Below are 13,287 nucleotides of genomic sequence, written 5' to 3'. Positions count from 1 at the left end.
ATTTATTTCTGATAAACAACAAGCAAATCATAGGAAGCAGATTAACCAGAGCAGTGACTGTCAGCATGAATACCATACTGCAGCACAAGAACAGGCAGCATTTGGCTTTTCTATGGTAACAGACTCAGAACATAGCACTTACCATTTATATCATGGTGACTTGTGAAAATAATAGTGAAAATTAAGGACACTTTGTCCTACTTATAGTGACAGAAATTACAAACCAGTCTTCCAGAAAGTTTTCCACTCACATTTCCTATCAAGATGAAGTGAGAGAAAAGCAGACACTGAACATCACAATTCCAGATTGCAGATAATCAGAACAGGGGAAGTACTTAACACTTGCAGTGGGACACAGCTCTTTTGGTCCTGCTCTTTATCAAGGGGGGGGAGGGGAGCAAGTAAACATTATCACTGCCCCAAGTAGTCTGAAGTAACAAACTGGGCACAGTAGGACTGCAAATTACCGAAACAGAAAAGAATTCAAAAGCCACCAAAACCCACAGCTCAGCCCAAAATCTGTGCAAGATTTTTGCATGGTGCCTACTGATACAGACTCTTACCCAGGAGCTTTACAACCAGCACAAACAGAATTTGGCTTACTGGGCTACTGTTGCTACATTACCTTCCCCTCATGCCTACAGTGCACTATTCCTTGCTACCTTTGCTTTATCATCAGCAACTACTCGGCCATTGGTTAAAGGAATGGGCAGCAGAGAGGGAGGGAGGAACTGCCCCTCTGTATAGTGACATACAGATAGATTGGCTTGAGCCAGCCTTGAAACTGTACCCTTAATTTCTGATAGGCAAGATGAAAAACAACAATACTATTGAAGTAAGCACATAAAATATCCCAGTAAGTGTTTAGTTTTACTGTAAAAAGAAAATCCTGGTTATTGCCTCGTTATAGCTACATGGGATGTAACATTTCTGCAGCTTGAGTACAAATTTCCTGTGACACTATGGTTATAGACTTTCTGTTTCTTACGTTTTCTTAATGTCTCACTGTCTGTGGAATTTTCATATCATCAAAAGGTGTTTTCCTGACAACTAGACAAAGTGTACTGAGAAGGAAAAAACCTAAAGATGCTCAGAGACACCAGATAAAGCCTGCATGTATGTATTGCCTAGATCCAGACTGAGCCTTGGAATCTGATCTTGGTTCTGATGCTCTTGGTCTGTCTCACCTCACATGTTTTGAGCATGTTTTCCTAAGAAAATCTCTGTTCTAGTAAGCTCCTCCAGCTACAGGTCTGAAGCTATTCCAATATTCAAACACCCAAAACATTCCCATTAGTAGTAAAGCAAGAACTCAAATTTCTAATCTAAAGAACAAGGAAATAACATGAACTCAGAAGCCACTAGGAGACACACAAAATATTTGGTTTCCAGTGTCCTTCATTGCCAACTGAGTAGTCAATACATCTTATAATCAGCACTCTGAAAACCATACACTGCCATGTTAGCAAGACATGCTGATGAAAGTTCAAAATCCTAGAAATCAAAAGTAACTTTAGTGATCTGCCCTTTCTTCTCATTAGAGAATGTTCATTCATTAAGACAAAGTGTAGTTCATCAAAAGTACAAGATCACTGCCTGAACATAGTTGTTGTTCTATATGGGGTCTCTCCAGGTGTCTGAGAGATCTATTCATAAACATGGGAGCTGTAGAAGGTTTGCAGCCTTCAGGAGCAGCAGCTGGTGGCCTGGTGTTAGTCCTAAAATGGCTTAAGACTGGAGACTAAATCCCATTCCTGAGGCTCGTCCCATTTCTTACTGTTTTCATCCACTGCCTATTCATTCAAAGGAATATTTTAAAATTGTAGTGTGGGATTCTGACAAGACCATAATCCAAAGCATATTTTCGCATATAAAACACCCTCTTAATATCAGACTTGATCAGACAATACTGTTTGGCACAGAAGTCTTTTAAGATTTTCCTTCATTTTAAAAAACTCAGGGTTCTGTTTGTTCTAGAACAATTGTGGTGGTGGCACACTTTTGCCCAATCAAATATTTTGTTTGAATAAAAAGTGACATGAACAACAACAACAAAAATCTACTTCCCTGATTCCCTGCATTCCCTTTTTCCAGAGACTCTAAATTGGGGATTCTTTCCCTTTCATCATGCTGCCCCGGACACAACAATCACTGAATTACTTTCATCCCTAAATCCCTTTACTTAGCTTCTACACCAGTCATTCTGAAAGTAAAATAATCAGTTTTACTGCCTCTAGTTAAGAAACAATCTGTGACTTGAGGGTGATCTCTGGAAAAACAAGCAGACATATTTTTCCTAGATTTACAGTTTTCATAAATGTGGTGGCAGAAAACTTTGCCTTTTTGCCCCCTCACATTGATCACAGGAACAGGATACAGCTACCCTACCCCTGCATTTGTGTCCCCCTCCTCCTAGGATGGATTTCTAGAGTTTGCTTCTTTATGTCTGTAGGATAAATTTATTTTAAAATCTTTTAGCGTCTTTTCATGAGAGAGGGAAGATCAAGGGGATGACTCATAAGCCTGAGCAATTCACAGAAAACGAGGGTTTGCAACCACAGAGAGTATCCTGAAGAAGTAGGCTAGTTTGCCATCTGTATGGCCTGAACACTGTGCTTCAATCTGAAAAGCAATATACACTGCATCTGTTTTGTTGTTTTGTTTTTTTATCTTTTGGCTGTCTGGCAATACCACTGTTTCTCAGCAGCACCTACCAGCCAGATTCTAACTGCTATCTGAAGTTCTTTTGGCTCATTTTCCTTCACAGACGGAAACAAAACAATTCAGCAACTGTATTTACACTTTTCTTGCTGCCATGCTGGTGTTTATTAAGCATTTTATAAAAAGCATCATGCCAAAGTATCAGATCATGCAAAATCTGTTGTCAAGGAGTCAACAATATCTTCAGTGGGAACTGATTTATTAAATGTGTTGCATCTCTACAAAGCTCTTTTTCTATCACCAATGAACACAAGGAGAAAAAAATTGTTAAACACTGGAAAAAATAAGTCTTTTAGCTTTATCACAGCAAACTTTTACAGTCAAAACAGGCAGATTCATTGGTTAAAGTCTGATCTCTGCTGGTCATAAGAAGCCACCAGGTGCAATTCAGTATGGCTGTTTTCCAGGCTTTTCTTTCCCATTGATAACTTTCAGAGAAATATTTGTTAACATAACAGAGCAGGTGCCCACTTCAAACTGGGAAGAAAATTTAACTACCAGAATTGTATACTTAGGTAAATATATACTCAAGTTTTATATACTTAACACTTAGTGAGAGGGTATCCATATTTGCAACTTCTAAGGTTTTACAACCTCTACCAAATTGAGTGTATTTCTAAATCAATGAAACTTTGAACAATTCATGCTTCCTGTCAAGAATGAAAAAAACCACCTTTTTTCCCCTACATATTTTGATACCTTGCAAGGTTGAACGGGAAAAGGACTGAGACAGACACAGAGAAATAGAGGGAATAAGCAATGAAGCAATTGTTAAAAAAAAAAGTTAATTAATGTTAGTGTATTGCAGAAACAGTAATTCCAAAAGTTCCATTTACCTTTCGCACACATTTTATACTTGGATATTAACAAAATCTTAAAGGAGATAGAAGTTAAGTGATAGACAGCAACAGTGAAGATTCCTTTGAAATTTGCTCAATGAGTGAGTGTCTCTTCCTCAACTTACCTTCCCATAAAAATTTTTAACCATGACAGAAATGAATTATGAATGAAAATGAATTATAGTATGAAAACGGAAGGAGAACAAAGTTTTTTCTTTTTTGCTGAAAACTTCCATTTCTCGCACTGACACAGTCACCAGACCATCAAGCCAGGCTGTCCCAGGAGATGAAAAGAATGGTGATGCTGCTAATAGCACTTTTCAGGAGGGAGGAGTCCACCCCACTCCCAGGGTCTCACAGTGTCTACAGAAACATAGGGTGATGCAGTAGGTCTGTTACCTTTTTTTCAAAACCAACCAACCAACCAACCAAAAAAAAAAAAACCAAACCAAACCAAACCAAAAAACAAAAAACAAACAAAAAAAAAGCCACCCAAAAAACCCACAACCAAACAAAAAATACAACAACAACACGGGGCTGGTCACTAATTTGCAAGTATTTTCCTCATTCTAGAAATATCTTGACAAAAACCTGGTAACTTTCTCCCCTTCCCCCTCTCCGGCCCCCGAAGCATCCTCTGCAAGCACTTTCTGTTTCGAGGCCACAAGGCGAGAGGCGGAACAACACCGCCTCCCCCTCCAGCCGTGGCACCAGAGGGGCGCGGTGCCGGCGGTGCCGGTTCGAGGGAGGAGTTAACGCCGGTACCGAGATGGCGGTTGCGAAGTAACGGTCGCTCCCAGCGAACGGCCGCGAGATGGCAGCGCCAACCGCCCTCGCGGCGCGCACCCAACGGCCGCCGCAGCCACCGCCCCGCCGCCCCGCCCAGGTACGGTCGTGAGGCTCCGCCGGGGGACCCTACACCCCCGCCGGCAGCGGCAGAGAGGGGACAAGGGGCGGCGGAGGGTTGGCTGGGGGAGAGCGGTGATGGCGTGGCGGCTAGCCGCTTCCTTTCCCCTCCTGCCGCTCCGGTGGGGAAGGCTGCGGGGAGCGAGAAGGGCTGGAGAGAGAGAAAAAAGAAAATGGCCTCCGCTGGTGGCAGGCGAAGCAGAGGGAAGAGCCTGCCGGAGGGTGAAGGTGGCTCTTCAGAGGACCCAAGGGAGAGGGTCCTCATCTCGAGGACGATGTGAGACCAAAGCCTAATGAACTCCAGCAGGTGGTCTGCGCTGGGAATTTTCAGAAAGTAGAACCATAGAATGGCAAGGGCTGGAAGGGACCTTAAAGACCATATAGTTCTGATCCCCTGGATGGACAGGGACACCTCCCACCAAATCAGGTTGCTCAAGACTCCATCCAACCTGGCCTTGAACACTTCCAGGGATGGGGCAGCCACAACTTCCTTGGGCAATCTGTGCCAGCATCTCAGTACCCTCACAGGAAATAATTTCTTCCTAATGCCTAACCTAAATATCCCCTCTTCAACTTTTAAACTGTTTCCCCTTGTCGTCTTCCTACAAAGCTGATAAAAAGAGAAGGAAACAGAAGCAGGGGAAAAAAAAAAAAAAGTGATTGCAATGATAGTCAGATGTCCTAGTTTAATGAAGAGGAGCCTGATTTCCAAGTCTATTATGAGCAGTCTCCTTTTCTTCAGCAAATTTTTGCCACAGGTTTTCTAGAGCAACCTCTTCCACATTCCTCACAGAGACTCATTCCCGGCCCCTTAGCACAAGAATAAGGTAAACTTTGATGTCAATAATTTAGTCCTAATTACTTCAGTAGTCCTGGGTATCATATGTTACACAAGACTATTAGAAGGCATTTAAATGAAAATAAAGGTAGCCTCTTCTTAAAGTATGACAAAGAGCTGCAGGTGAACAGATGGGCTTTAGTCTGATCAGAAAGAAGAGCACTTTAAAAAGGTGAAGACATTCATTAGTGAGAAGTGAGCACACCTCTTCATGAATAATGTAGTATTGGTAGTAGCCAAATTACCTTATGCAGATTAAGAACATTTTAGTTGGTGATAGTACGCAGGAGCAGCCTGCTCAGAAACGTTGTTCCTGGCTACAGAAAAGCATCAGCATCCATACAAGCCTGAAGCAGGGAGCTCCACAGTGTTGTTACCCAGCTTGGGGATAAATACCTCCTTGTACTTGTCTTGAATGTGCCACTGCCCCCACATTTTACTGTCATGCTTTGTGCATTGTGTTGTTCTTTACTCACGAGCGACTGTGCTGAAGATCTTAAATTAACCATGTTAATCTACTGACTGCAAGAGGACCCCATTTCTCTGAGTCCTTGTAATTCATGTTGCATGTAGGGGGGCACAGGCCCCAGTCTAGACGCTTCTTTGTGCCCTCAGACTCAGACACATCCTCTGTTGTATAACCTGACCCAGACAGTGTCCTATTATCATATGGCCCCTGCCAGGTTACGTAAGGTGACACACCATCTGCACGGACATCTGTGACCTGACGCAGGTGACATCACTCCATGGCACATGTTAAGAAGGGGAAAAGGCTCCTTACAGCCCACGTCTTTTTTTTTCTCTTTTAATCTGATCACCATAGTACAAGGCATTCCTAGACACTCAGCAATGGCTTTCATCTGTCACCAATATTAGCAGGATTGCCAAGATACATATATATATACAGTGGCAATAAAAATCACAGATTTGCTGGTGTGGAACTAATTTGAGGGCCAATGTAGAAGGCATTTTGCCCTCAGACTTCAAAAGCTGTCAAGCACAAAAATTCCAGATGACTTTAGGATAAATTATTTTAAATAGCAGATATGAAATACAGTTTTGCTTGCCTTCTACTTTGTTAGTCTTGAGTTCACATTTAAAAACTTTTCCAATAACAATAGTAAACAAAGTTTTGTTTTACAGAGATCATGGGTCTGCCAAGTATTAGGTTACAGCCTGTTCTAGATCCACAGTGTTCAGGAAAATGCCATAGAAAGGGAGGTGATAAACTTGCCAGGTATAGCTGTGAGGGTCAGTCTATAGTGTGTGGACTGGGAGAGTATGAAGAGAAATAAAAAAAAATTATGCTTGGTAAATGCATCTCTGGCACCCTGAGATGGCAGGTGTATGATTAATGCTGTGTGGGTGAAGGAACGCATGTGCAAACTCTGGCTTAGACATTTCCAGAAGTATGAGCTGAGACTCACCACTGAGCCCTGGTAAAAAATTACATTAATTTTTAAATGCACTGGATTTATGCCCCTTCCTGAATAAAAAGTGAGTTGATTAAAACCTATAGCAAAGCATTGGGCTTCACAGGCTTAGGGAATTGGCGTCTAAGACTCACTACAGAATCCTCTGAAGTGGATTTTTTTCTTTCAGTAATAAAGGAGCTTTGCTCAGCACACAGTAGGTAACGTGCAGCTGTTTTAAACCATCATGTAACTCACTCAGGCTTGATCACTCCCCAGGAGTGTGACCCTCCCACAGCAGGAGGCATCACTCACTCCCGGTGCAGGCAGACTTTTAGCATGCCCAGGCTGCCAGCTTTAGTCAACAGCCTCAGTCAGCACCCCATAAATCACAGCCCTGTCAGCTTCTCCCAAACACACCACATCAACATGCACTGATTGTTTATTGGGTATGTGGGTGCCTCCCCTTAGTGGTGATACTGATGGATTTTATTCATAACTGTTTTTGAAAAAAAAAATCAGACTGAAAATACATGTGGTGGCTTTACTGTTTGCATGATGTGACTCTCATCCCACTGCATCAAAAGAGTCAAGAAACTCAGGGCTCTAAAATCACAATTTTTGAAATGTCAGGGGAAAATAAACTGATTCTGATTGTTTCACTGAAAAACTATTTTTCTCTTTGCTGCTTTTTACAAGGTTTCTTTTTTAATCTCTGCTTTTCAGGCTGCCAGTCAAGGTGTTCAACAACAAAGGATGGTGTAAAAGACACCGAGTCTAGCATATCACAATTCAATGGAACAGAGTGGCAGGGTCAATTCTTAGACCATCTGCTTTCTGCAGCCTGCAGAGTTTTCAGCATTTTGTAAGGAAAGCTGTTAGAAAGCTACTTTCTGCCCTTCTGCATTAAATGAACACATCTACTTTAGTATTTTTCATCATACCTGTAGCTGAAAGCATCAGGAAAACATCCACTGCTTGGTGTCTCTAGAGTTTCTACCCCTTCTGTGTCAGTTCTGTGATGCTTCTGGATCTTAATTCCAACCTGTATAAAAATGGCACAAAAATATTTATTAATACAAATACTACTACTACTATAACTACAACAAGAGTGATGTGGGCAGCTATATCAGTACTGCTAAGTATTTTTGCTAATTAAACACTAGGTCAGCAGTACTATAATATGAAGCCTTATCTACATGAGGAAAATGTGGGGTTTAGAAAGATTTTATCTAGTCACTTAGAGCCAACCTGCAAGTACAGCTATGCAAATTGAAGCAAAAAGCAGTCATGAAGCTTAACACCCATTGGCATTGATTCACACTTTTGTTTACATGTGGAAAATCCTCTTTGCCTTTAATGTTCTCTTGGGGACATGTGTTTCCATGTGTTTTTACAGGACAATATCTCACTTTCATCTTCTCCTGCCCAGAACACAGCTTGTCAAGTACAGGCTGTAACTCAGCAAGCCCTCCCAAGTATATAAAAGGTAAAAAAGTATTAGGTAGGGGCATTGTGATTGGCTTTGTCATCACTGAAAAGAACACATTTTCATTAAACTGGAGTATCCTTCTTTTTCTAAGATCTTACATAAGACAAAGGGATGATTTCTACCATGATGCAGCTTGGAGAATTCAAATTCAAATGGGAGGTATAGGTCAGGATGCAACAATAGTCATGCTGAAGTAAAAGAGCATGAATCATCTCCAGCATGGATTACTCAGTGTCAAAACATACCCTTTTTTAATTATTTATGTATGTGAAGACAGAGTAGTTTTTATTCACGTAAAACTCCAGAGAAAAACAAGGGATCATCAAAAATCCATTTTTGGTGGTGGGGGAGACCTTAAGGCACTCAAAAAGGGACCAGTTTTTTGGCCACTGGATTTCATTTCACAGCAGATATAAGATTCCACTTTATTTTATGTAACCTCATGGTTTGATTACCAGACAATGAAGAGAAAGAGAACAAATACAGGCACCCTTTATCTAAATAGCTACATGCATATGGCTGGTACATCAAGTATGACAGGCCCAACCCAATTCATATTTCTTTTCTATGGTGGTGAATTTTAGGTATAAAACACAGTGGCTCCTAATATTTAATTGGATTAGAACCCAAGTTATTTTCTTCAGGTCCTAAAGCCCCTTGCATTTATAAAAATAAAAGATCTTAATAAAACCTAGTGGTTTTAATCAAGAAAAGTTTCTTATTAAATAGTCAAGGAGCAGCAGCAGATCAAGATCCTAAGGATGGGTATTTAAAAAAAAGTGACAATCTCTGTTCCAAAAAACCTTTTTATAAGGCAGACTCTTTCAATGATGGCACAGTCTTTCACCATCATTTGCAGCCACAGGAAATTAAAGAGCTAAAATAGAAGCTGACAGGCAGAGCTAAGCATAGTGCTGCCTGCAGCACGTTATTTCCTCAGCATCATTGCCCACGGACCCACGAAGCCTGCGGTCGGTGCATCCATCTATAGATCTGTTGCCAGCTTGCAGACTGACAAGCTAAAGCTACTTCGATGCTGCAGACCCCAGACTGCAGAGATTCACAAGCAGGCTGTCAGCAAGGCTGGTTACCAGGAGCAGCCTGGCAGCTGGAGCAGAGCTGAGCACAGGTGGAGCAGTGGCAATCAGCTGCCATCGAGCTCCTTGGCACTGCGGCCAGGCTGTCGCTGCCTCCTGGCTGCTGCGGCTTCTGGGACAGCTCTAGCATCTCACGGAAGGGAGACCGAGCAGAAATTGTTCACCATTAATTAGAATAATCTTGTAATATATGTTGATGAATTTGTATTCCTAGCCAGTAAAATTCAGGAAAGAATTAAACTGAGAAAGAAGTGAATATGGGGCTAGACAAAGCAGTTAAGGCATGTAATTTTCCACTGAAACAGTGTGAACAAAACAAGGCCCTAATGAGACTAACTTCTGTCTCGAAGATAATTAAAAGCGTAGGTCCTGTTCTTAAAACAAAGCACTGCCAAGGCTAACTAGGCACCAAAGGAATGTGAACATCTGCACAAGAAGAACATAAAGATGTCACAACCAGCAGACAAGAGGAAAGTTAAGGCTAGGGTCTGATATTGCCTTGTAACAATATAATGAAGTCAGGGAAATCAAGAAAGGTAAAAAGTTCAAGCCTGAGGAAGACTTCTTACTTCATCCAAAGACCCCCTGACGACCCCCGGTATCTCCCCAAAAGAAGACCTCACCCAGACTCTGCCCAGACTCCACCTATCATGAATATTAAAATGGAATGATGTAATCCTATGAATATGTATGCAAACCCACCTCTTTTTGAATATTCATAGAATTGTAATCAATAAAAGGTAATTCCAAAGTTTTAGGGGTGTGCGTGTGAGTGGAGCGGAGACTCCCCACGCACCCAGCACTGTTTTGCTTACTGCAATTTTATTAATTAAATAACTAAACCATTAACAGAATATTGAGTCTTGGTCATTTTTAACAATCTGAAAAGGGGAAACTGGTTTCTCTCTTTTTGTGACATCCCCTATCTGTCATTGTCACAGACAATACTTAGCTGGAGCCCAACTCATTCAGTTGCTTCCTACTAATCCACACAGAGGAGCAGACTGGCTGCAGGGGATGGGCAGCAGGGAGAGGATCGCAGCTATCTTGCCATAACACCTGGTGTGGAGGCAAGCCAGATGCTGCCACTGCTGGGCAGGGTTTCCCTGCATTTCCCCAGTGTAGAGGGAAGTGGTAATCCATTAGATTCAGCAGTGAAGCTGTTAGATTAGCCTGAAGGGGAAAAAGGAGGCCATCATCAAATGGACATGCTTCATTAGCTCATAGTTGCTTCAACACAACCATAACATGACTGCCTAAATCTAGCATCTTGAGTAAAATTAGTAACGTTTCTGCTTACGTCTCATTTTATACCTCCAGCAAGATTAAGGAGAGCTACAGAAAGGCATTTAGCATTTATTAAAAAATAGAAAATATGACTGTCGTCAAAAATATAACTGTCACCTTTTCTGGAGACTGAACTGGGCTGATGGAAGAAGCTATTCTCAGAAGTATCAGATATGAAGCAGTTTCCACCATGAAATGAGTAATTAAATAAATACCCATGAAAATAATAAATTTTCTTAATTTTCTTAGCTCTAGGATGCAAAAACAAAACAAAAAGACTAAAAAACCAGTGGTGTCTTAACAGAGATATCTGTTCAGCTGTGAAGAATGATCAAGAATAATGTCTCCTAGAGCCTGGTTGTTTCATTCAGAATTTTTCCTGGAGTTTATTATAGCCTGAAACCAAGACATGGTTTCTCTACTGACTCTGTGAGAGTTCCTGCCAGCTAATTGTACAGCATGCCTAATGAGTATGGAGAAGTCTGGGACACAGTTTCCTGGAATCCTTCAGGCCCCAGGGTCATGCAAACACCCCAGAGCAGCCCTTAGACTTCCACTGCAAGTCCTCGGGTCCAGTGAAATTTAAGCAGATGGAAGTGTGGGTGAAAAATTAGGGATGTTTATGCTGTCTCTGCAGGAATCACATTGATCACAAGTTAGTATTTTTATATTTGGTGCTATTATTATTTATGTTTGGATAAATGGAAACTTAGTGTGATTGCAGCATTTAATTAGTCATATGTTACATTTCTTTGCGAGCCTATCATGCCTTATCTGATCTTACAGGTATGAATTCCTCTTCTTATGCCAGGATTGAAACCCATTACTTCACATACTGCTTGGAATTGAGAAAGCACAGTTTTTCTGCATTTCCAAGAAGGACCACTGCATCATACAGGAGCTCCACACTTCCATGTTCACTTTCCAGAAATCAAAATGAAGCAGTTGCACTATGCAACTGTTGTAAAACAAGAAAGGCAAGAAGCTCATGCATAAATATTTAAATAGGCAATGCTGTAGACAGTCTCTCCACTGTTCCAAAGGACAATTCAGAGTTGTTGCTGCACATGATGCTCCTTCTAGCCTCCAGCTCCAGGACTTTTCCTATTACCCCAACTGGCATTTTCTCTTTTTTCTATAGATCACATTTTACATGGCCCTCAACATTTTCTGCCAGAAAATGCCTGGATTCCTCATGTCTTTCTCTGTGGGCTGGATGGGGCTTCCTGAGGCCACTTGCTCCAGCAGCATCTTCTCCTCAGAAGCTTGGAAGAATTTCTGGAACAATCCTGTGTAAAGGCTTGCTGAGATAAAGCTGCCATTCACATCTTGCTTGAATCTCAGGAGCTGTCTCTCCTAGTCCCACTGAAGACCACTACTGTTTATATGAAAAAAAAAAAAAAAAAAAAAAAAAAAAGACCATAATTGACCATGCAAGGGTCAAAAATTTTGGATGTTTGGACAAAACCCACAGAAGGAGGATGAGAGGCATACTCCATACTCTGCATCTGGACAGCATGCAGTTAGAAGTGAGGAGCCAACACAACAGAACAGTGGGGGGCAAGGATCATGAGCTCAAATTGCAAGGTACAAGGCAATGGAGAAATTGAGTATATGACTGCCAGGTTTCTGCAACAGACTGTGAGGGAGTAGGAGAGTCAGTCTGGGAGAGAGAGAGAAACACTATACACAAACACTTGGAATTGATAGCTATTTTGTACAGGTCCCTTTTGAGAACATATTAGCTCTCTAGTTTTAAAGAAATGTATTTCCCCTTCCTTCTTTCTTCTGTACATTTCATTAAGCAGCCCTGCCAGCTCCCATGTGAGTGAGTGCAGGGAGATATTGCTCATTCCTAGCTATATGCTTCTGTCAGATATTTATTTGTACGAGTGACAAATCATTGTGAGCTTTTGAAAAGCAAATTCTTTGGAGAATTGCCATTCTCCAGTCCTATCTATTTCTGCAGTCACAGCCTGTGCTGCAGTCAAGGACCTAGCTCTGAGGCCAGGCAGGTGTAGACTATGGTGCAGCAGCCTTAAACTGTGTAGGGAAGTGTTCTGGAAGCAAAGTGACCGACCCCTCAAGTAGTTAGGGTAGTACCAGTCACTCTAGTGAGGAATATGTTCATTTCATAGAATGAAAAGATAGTAAGGAAAAGGAAAATGGTGAAACTGAAAGCCTGGCATCTTCACATCTGCAATTTAAGTTTGCACCCTCTTGGTATGAGAACTATGCTTCACTTTTCTCTAGATGTCTTTTCTTTCTAAAGAATAAGGTCCCTATATAAATGCACTTTTAACATCCATGCTACTTACTGGCAACTTTGGATGCCCATGAGATGTTAAAAAAGAAAAAGTTCTTTGCCACAAACAGAAGAGTAAAATAAAAAATGCTTCTCAGAGAGAAACTGATGAAAGGCTGTAACAAAGATTTAGAGGATATCATAGAATGACACATGCACTTTGCAGTGTATCCTTGAAACAAGCTCTGGTGGTGATAGGGGTTCTTTTTTAAGGCATGCTTAACTCCTGATACTAATCTTGATAGCTCTTAATTAACCAGAGACTGGTCCTACACACCAGCATGACAGTGGAGACAGAGAAAATTTGCTTTTCATTGCAGAATTTCTATTCCTTCCAAGGAAAACCACAGGTTTTTGCTTTTCTTGTGATGAGCAGATGGAGTCTCCAGT

The 13,287-nt window shown here is 41.4% G+C and overlaps 1 protein-coding gene across 1 annotated transcript in view; it reads right to left on the bottom strand.

The window, feature by feature from the left end:
* GABRR3 (gamma-aminobutyric acid type A receptor subunit rho3) overlaps positions 1–3,974 on the bottom strand; it is a 38,019-nt gene extending 34,045 nt beyond the window's left edge. The window contains exon 1 of the mRNA XM_071756839.1: positions 3,686–3,974. The gene's annotated coding sequence lies outside the window, so the exon portion shown is untranslated. The remainder of the gene's footprint in view (positions 1–3,685) is intronic.
* Between the last annotated feature and the right edge of the window lie 9,313 nt (positions 3,975–13,287).

This window comes from Heliangelus exortis, chromosome 1 (genome assembly GCF_036169615.1).
Source record: "Heliangelus exortis chromosome 1, bHelExo1.hap1, whole genome shotgun sequence".
In the NCBI taxonomy this organism is placed as follows: domain Eukaryota; kingdom Metazoa; phylum Chordata; class Aves; order Apodiformes; family Trochilidae; genus Heliangelus; species Heliangelus exortis.
The sequence above is the reverse complement of the archived record's forward strand: the minus strand, read 5'-3'. Positions and strand labels throughout refer to the sequence as shown.